The sequence below is a fragment of the Nicotiana tabacum genome, chromosome 17 (genome assembly GCF_000715075.1).
Source record: "Nicotiana tabacum cultivar K326 chromosome 17, ASM71507v2, whole genome shotgun sequence".
Taxonomy (NCBI): Eukaryota; Viridiplantae; Streptophyta; class Magnoliopsida; order Solanales; family Solanaceae; genus Nicotiana; species Nicotiana tabacum.
In genome coordinates this window covers 95,375,546-95,383,109 of record NC_134096.1, presented here as the reverse complement: position 1 = coordinate 95,383,109, position 7,564 = coordinate 95,375,546, and the positions used below count along the sequence as shown (strand labels likewise).

Genomic DNA, 7,564 nt, shown 5'->3' with positions numbered 1-7,564 from the left:
TGTTCTTTGATTAAATTCTCGGCCTTTTTGCTTGAAATACTTGCAACGATTATTTTGCAAACCAGCTTAATTGATATATGAGGCAATAGGCATCATACTCGATTTGACTTAGTCCTTTCTTGAGTTGAACTTCAGGAGTGGAAGAGTCATCCCATTGTGTGACAGGAATTTTAGATTTTGCTTCTATAATGTTAGGATAATATAGTTAGAAGTAAGTTACCGTATGTAAGATTTAATTTCTGATGCCTCTGAATCTTTAGGATGTGGCCGGTGCTTATAAGTTCTGATCAACTCTGTTTTCTTGCATAATACTGCTATTCAAATGTCTTCTCAGGATTTCTATAGTGACAAATATTTTGGATGAAGTGTATTTAGCTAAAACTAATTAACAGATAAAAGGGACAAACACTTTGGACCTCAAATTTAAGAATGTAAAAAGCCTGCTAAACCTAGTTTAAGATTGGCAGTTAGAACACAATGTAACCATATAATATCCAATTGACTGTTACGAGTTGTCAACTTATGTCGTTGTAATTCAGAGTAACTTTCGGCTTACTAGATGTTCTGACAAATAATGTGGAAGAACATGAATTCATTCTTTGGGTAGTTGTCTACTATTGTTAATCTCAAGCATTAATCTTTGTTAATTAAGTACTTTATTTCGTCCCAATTAAATTCTCATGATCTACCTCATAAGAAAGCTTTATAAGCTAAATAACTGATTCTAGAAAAAATAAGAAATACAATCCGTGATTTAAACAATTCTCCATCCCGGAAACTACAGAAAGGTTCTTTACACATTTTTAATGAAAGGTTCTTTTGACCTTACATTTTTCAACGATTATTTCACCTAAAATGTAATCCAAAGACAATGCTTTTTGGAAGGTTCCAACTTCCAAGAGGCAACGGTCTTGATTTGACAATTTGGGAGGCGAGAAATTCATTGATTAATTTCAGGGGAAAAGAAAATGCACGATGGTTTAATTGATTTAAAGAAAAGAAGCAAGTTAAAGTAAATATTTAATAAGTTAAACCGATCAAATAATTCTTTTTATATATAAAACTTGACCTACTGCTAGTTATATTAATTACAAAAGAAATTGTATTGAATGAAAAAGCCAAAGTGAAAAGTGAAAGTAGTTAATAGCTCGAGTTGGACTATTTTTTCAGTTTTTGCCACAAATATTATTGTGGATTCCACCGAATGAAAGAGAAAAGGCCTCAACAATATATTAGAGTTCGAAACCTTTCCTCTAAGGAGGAAAAAATATATATGTTGGAGACTTTCAGTAATACTTTTGCTCAAAAATATTGAAAATTTAATTCAGACCACCAAACTAATCTTTGAGATCATGGATAAATAAAGAAGGATGCAAAAGTTTAATGCACCAAGTTCAAGTAATGCAAGAAAAATAGAGTTGATGAGAACTTTTAAGAACCTTAGCTCACATCCTAGAGATTCTTTTTTCTTTAAAAAAAAGTTCTTTTTTCCCTTTGTTGGAGCTATTGCTCATTTGGTGATCTCAAACCCACGACTATTATAGATGGAGAGTGTTAACCATATAAGCAACCCCTCTTGTCACATTCTAGAGATTCAGGTATCAAAAAGGTAACGTACTCTAAATTTACTTTTGACTTTTACATCCTAACATCCTCCAAGCAAAGTCTTATTATTCATGTTTAGCCAGAGACAATGTAAATTAAATCTAGTTGAGTGTGATGCATATGAATTTTAATTAAGAGTAGCAAAATAGTTGTTGAGGTTAAATTGCAAGTATTTTGACTTAAACCAACCTACGAAGTCAGTGAACCATAGATGAACCTTAACTAGTCATTCTGTTCAATTGGGCAACTTATAAACTAAATCATGTGTATAATACCATAATAATCAAAATCATGTATATAACAATATAATAAACTACGTAGTACCTAAGAAGATAAATATGACACACATTATTTGAAAAGTTTTTTTAGACGGCCATAACTTCTAACTGAATTAGCGGGTAACTTTTTGTTTTCCTTGGTTTCTTTTTTATCTTGATTTGCCTTTTCCTCGGAGAAAACTATCCTCTATATCCCCTCAAAATTTTAATAACTCATGTTTTTACTCATTGACACAAAATGGTCCTCCGGCCCAAATATATTACATCTAATAGCCCGAAATGTCTATTTCATATAATTTTTGTATAGTGACAGTCTATTTTGTATATTTGTTGTATAGTGACAGTCTATTTTGTATATTTTTTTGTATAGTGACAGCCTATTTAGTATATATTTTATTTAGTAAATATTTTATATATATATTTTGTATAGTGACAGTCTATTGTATATAAATTGTATAGTGACAGTCTATTTAGTATATTTTTGTATAGTGACAGTCTATTTTGTATATATTTTGTATAGTGATAGTCTATTTAATATATTTTTTGTATAATGACAATCTATTTTTATATATATTTTGTATAGTGACAGTCTATTGTATATATAAATTGTAGAGTGACAGTCTATTTTATATAATTTTTGTATAGTGATAGTCTATTTGTATATATTTTATTTTTTGTAATATACCAATATTCAAAAGAAATACTCTCCAGTCTAATACATAATCTAAAATGATTTTAAAATATTAGCCTCATATACATTTTTTTATGAAAAGGTTGGTCCAAAAAAGAGATTAATAAAATATTCATGTTTGATATGCACGAATTGCAACAGAGGATAGGGAGAGTAATTGATACTTGGGGCCAAATGGGAGCCAACCCTCTTAAACATATTACAAAGAGGAAATGGCAATGATCATAAAAGAAGCAATGAGCTTCTATGGAGGTAAAAACATCTCCCCAAAACTCCTAAACGCTTGTATTTATAGATAGAGCGGGATTTCAAATTCCAAACGATCAAAGAGTCGTTTTAAACTGCAGCAGAGAAATTGGTCGTTTGTATAGGCATATCTCTAGAAAAAGATTAGAGGGGGGGCTTCACGTGATCTGCTTCAGAAAATATCAGAATTACTTGGCTTATTGTGTTGACCAAATCTCGTTGCAGACGAGAGAGAACAAAAAGTCATAGGTTTTGAAGGGAAAATCGAGAGAGACAAAGGGTGTGTTTAGTACGAAGGAAAATATTTTTCGGAAAAAATATTTTTCAATTTTTTCATGTATGGTTGGTTTAAATATTTTGGAAAACATTTTCCTTATGAACTCATTTTCCTCCAATTGGAGGAAAATGTTTTCCTTATCAAGATAAGGGAAAATATTTTTCAAAACTCCTTCTCAACCTTCCCCATCCTCACCAACACACCTCACACCCCCACATCCCCACACCCACCCACCTAACCCCACCCCCTCTCTCAGAAAAGGCTTTTGTTTTTTCAAATTTCAGTTATTTTTATTTTTTTGTCACCACCCATTCTGCACCCCACGCACAATTTTTTTTTTTTTTAACTTTTACTTTTTTTTTGTAATTTCAAATTTCTGTTTTTTCGTTTTTCTGCACCACCCTCCCCCACCCCGAAAAAAAATATTTTTTTTTTTATATATTTTCAGTTTTAGTTTTTTCATCTTTCGGTTTTTTTTTATTTTTTTTATAATTTTAAATTTCTGATTTTTCGTTTTTCTGCACTCCCGGAAAAAAAAATATTTTTTTTATATATTTTCAGTTTTAGTTTTTTCATCTTTCGGTTTACATGTTCGAAATTTTACAAGTTCCAAAGTTATGAGTTCTGAGGTTTATGTGTTTGGAAGTTTACGCATACCAAACACCGGAAAATAAAATAAGATTACTACTTGTTTTTCAATTCCATGAAAAACATTTTTCGTTATACCAAACACACCCAAAAGACTTACTCAAAATTGGAGGGGGCAAGCTTCTGCCATGGTCAAAAGCAGGCTGAACTTTAGCATAGAAGGGGAAAGGGTTGATAAGGGGGTGGTAGAAAGAGAAGGAGATTAAAAATCTGATTTTTGTCTCTAGGGTGAGATATTTGGGATTGCAGGTTTGGGTCTTTGATCGTTTGGGCTTGGAATTGGGTTGGTAGCTTGGTCATAACTGATATTAAATGGACTAGCTACTTAATTGGCTAGCCGTTATAATTGATTTTGGGCTATAAAATACATATTGTAATTTGTGGCTAGCGGCTGATATTAGTTTATGAAATTTGCTCTTTTCCTTATCTCTTTCTTTTCCTTGGCCTCTTTCAAAGACTGAATTAAGTTATTCAAGCAAATCTAAGGCCCTCCTGAAGCATTCTTGTGTATCAAATATTCAACCACACCACAAGGACTCATGTTTACTTCCTCTAGTAATCTTTGAATCTCTTCAAACAAATCGTGATTTTCAATTCTCAAGTAATTCTTAGCCAAAACTTTAAATGTTTCAAATCTGCAATACGACATCTCAATGTGCATATCCATCCGTCTTCTACCTCTACGTATCAGAGCTGGATCAAGTTTTTCCTTATAATTAGTTGTAAATATAATGATTCTTTCTTGACCACAAGCTGACCATATTCCATCAATGCAATTCAACAGCCCTGAAAGTGTAAGTTTGTTGGATTTCTTCTATTCGTTGTCTGCGTCTGAGTACGAATCCGAATTCGAGTCATCATCGTCAGATTTTTCCTCTTTCTTTTTCTTCTTTCTCTTGCCTGTCAAATCAACGGAGCAATTAATATCTTCAACGACAATGATAGACTTGCTTGTTGTTTCCATGAGCACTTCCTAAGACCCAAGTTATCTTTAACGGAGGTTAGCTCAAGATCTTAAATATCTCATAGTTCAAGAAGTTAGCAATAGTTGCAATCATTGTTGTGCTTAAATATCATGGCCGCGCTTCCACGCCTTTCCAACATTAGAATAAAAGTTCTTCCCCTCACTAAAAGCAACGAGATCGTTTTTTATTTCCTCTTTCTTCTTAGGGTCCATAGCCAAAGTATCAAAAGTTGCAGGATGCTCGAAATTAATGTGCTTCCACATACCATACCAACGTGTATAATAATTATCCCCACTATTGTCGTTACAGTAAATCCTCTGTTTATTGTTTTTGAATTCAATCGCCTTACCTTCTTCCATGTTTCCTTGTGAAAGCGCCAGCAGAGTTTCGCACCTTGGAATTCATCAATAGTTGATTCTCCTTCATCCAATATAACAGCAAAAGACTTGATGTTCTTGAACTTTTCAGCTTTGAGATGTTTAGCATCATTGCCGATCGACTTCGTACTCAAATAACTGTTGACATGGCTGTAAATGTCATTGCTTTTGCCACTGGAGAATTCATCAATGGTGATTTCTACATAAGGGTAGAAGTAATTTTCAAGTCGATTCCAAAAGGTTTCGATGCGCCTACGGAGTATTTGAGGGAAGAGTTGTTGAATTGTGCCCCATGTGAACATTATTCCAGCAAGCATGGAGCTTACTTCGGTCAATGAAGTTGCCATGTTATTTTTCCTTCCAACAACATAAATTTAGAAGGGGTGTATAATTAATACGAGAATATATAGATATAGAATGGGGTGATGTGCAAGTTATTACTGAAAAAAATATTGTCTCGTCCTTGTCGGACAAGGAAGTCGACTAGTTTAACTCGACGACAAAAGAGCCTTTGTCTGCAGTATTTTAGTTATATTATGATTCTAATTATAAATATAGAAATTGTAAAAAAAAAAAAAATTATTAAGTGAAGTTTTAACCTGTAAATTTAATTGTAAGAAGAATATATACTAAAAATTAGTTAATGCGCATATATTTGAAAATATTTAAATTTAATTGTAAATTATAAATTTAAATGTACATGTACATGTTTACTCGAAAAATCGGGAAACGTTGAATTTAGGTGTGGTTCTAAGGATACATAAATTCCTTATGATACAAAAATGACAATACCAGTATTTTGCTATTAAATGGGAATAATCAATAGGAAGGCTCAATGAGCAACATGAACTCTTAATGTATCTTGGGGAAGATGAGTCTATTGCAGTCTATGCCCCCTTTTTATAATAGAGGGTCACTACTTTATCTATAACAACATAATAAAATAATGCATATAGTGGAGAACTCATGATGGTTTGTCTCTTCCTTGATTCCTGCCAAGATTCTCTCTCTTGGTGCGGTTATGATGGCTTTTGTCGACGGGCTCGGCACTGGCTCGAGCTTGGTGTTAGGTCAAACCCCCGATCTTGGTCCGAGCCCGTTCTGCCTTGGGCATCGATATTCGAGGCCTGTGTCAGTCGGAGTTGCCTCGTAATTCGATTCAGATACGGGCTCGATAATGATACCGAGTTTTGCCGTCGATCGGTCTTATAGCTCGAAACTCGACGCCCTTACTCCGAAATTCGTCCGAGCTTGATATGTGGATACCCTTCGATCGAGACGTCATTGTCTTAGTCAGTCTTTATGACCGAGAATCGGTTTTGACCGTACACAGATAGTCCCCTCGTTTCTCGGAAAGGATGTGGCGAGAAGCGATATGATTTCTCTACGGCTCGATCAAATCCATGTCTACATTCCTATCAACCCCGATCATGACGTATGCGATAACTATCCCATCGGTTCGGTATTACCAAAGCTTTTAATGTGTGTCAGACGGTGATCGGCCACCGCTAATACCAAATCGTCATGCCTTAGCCTATAAATAGTCTTTCCAAACAATTTTTACCACTTCTCTTCTTCCAAATTTTCTTATTTATCCTCTCTATTTCGCTGCTTCAGGGCCGCTTATACCAGAGTTTTGGTGTCGTCCCTTCTTTCACCTTCCATTGCATTCTTTCATTTCATATCAATGGTGAAAACTTCCAAAATCGTACCTCAGAAGGAGAAAGCTTTGTCCTCACGGCCTTTTGATGATAAGGCACCGGCGGAGCCGTCCGTTTATGACTATGTTCCTGGCCCGTGTATTTTGAAGACCGATTTTAGGGTGGAGAATCCTTCATCCGTTCCGGGTCGATGTGAGCACGTATCGATGCATATGTGCTCTATAACGGAGGATCATCTCAAGGCCGTCAGAAAAGATTGCAACTGGGGTCCCGAGGTTGTGTTGCAAATTCCATCCTCCGATGAGAGTGTCACTACTTATGTGGAGGGGTTTTTAAGTGTTTATACTTATCCCTTCACATTAGGGCCCGTCGACCCGGTGATTATCGATTTCAGCAAAAGATACCATGTCACTCTTGGCCAAATTCATCCCTCTTTATGGCATATAGTGATCTTGTTGCGCTTCTTTTCTATCTAAGCCGGGGGGTGGATTTTTCTCTGAACCACCTCATACGACTGTACCGGCCTCAGATTTTCGAGGACTAATTAGACTTCATCGTCAAGCATCGAAGGCTTTGATGTCGAGCATCGATAAAGATAAGGATCGAGGTTGGATGGGTCGATATATTCGAGTGAGGACCCGTGATATTATTCCGGAGGAGAAGATGTCGTTCCCTGAAGAATGGAATTTTGATCGTAAGTGATTCTTGTTTTACTTTCATGTCTTTTTCAGATTTTTTCTGATGTCCTTCCCTGATGTTCAGCTGCCCCTTGGATGCCACAAGCCATGCCTGACCTCGAGGACTGGGTTCGGAAGT

At 35.2% G+C, this 7,564-nt stretch overlaps 1 pseudogene; it reads right to left on the bottom strand.

The window, feature by feature from the left end:
* Window positions 1-4,021: 4,021 nt before the first annotated feature.
* On the bottom strand, window positions 4,022-5,438 carry LOC107790137 (AAA-ATPase At3g28580-like; annotated as a pseudogene).
* Between the last annotated feature and the right edge of the window lie 2,126 nt (window positions 5,439-7,564).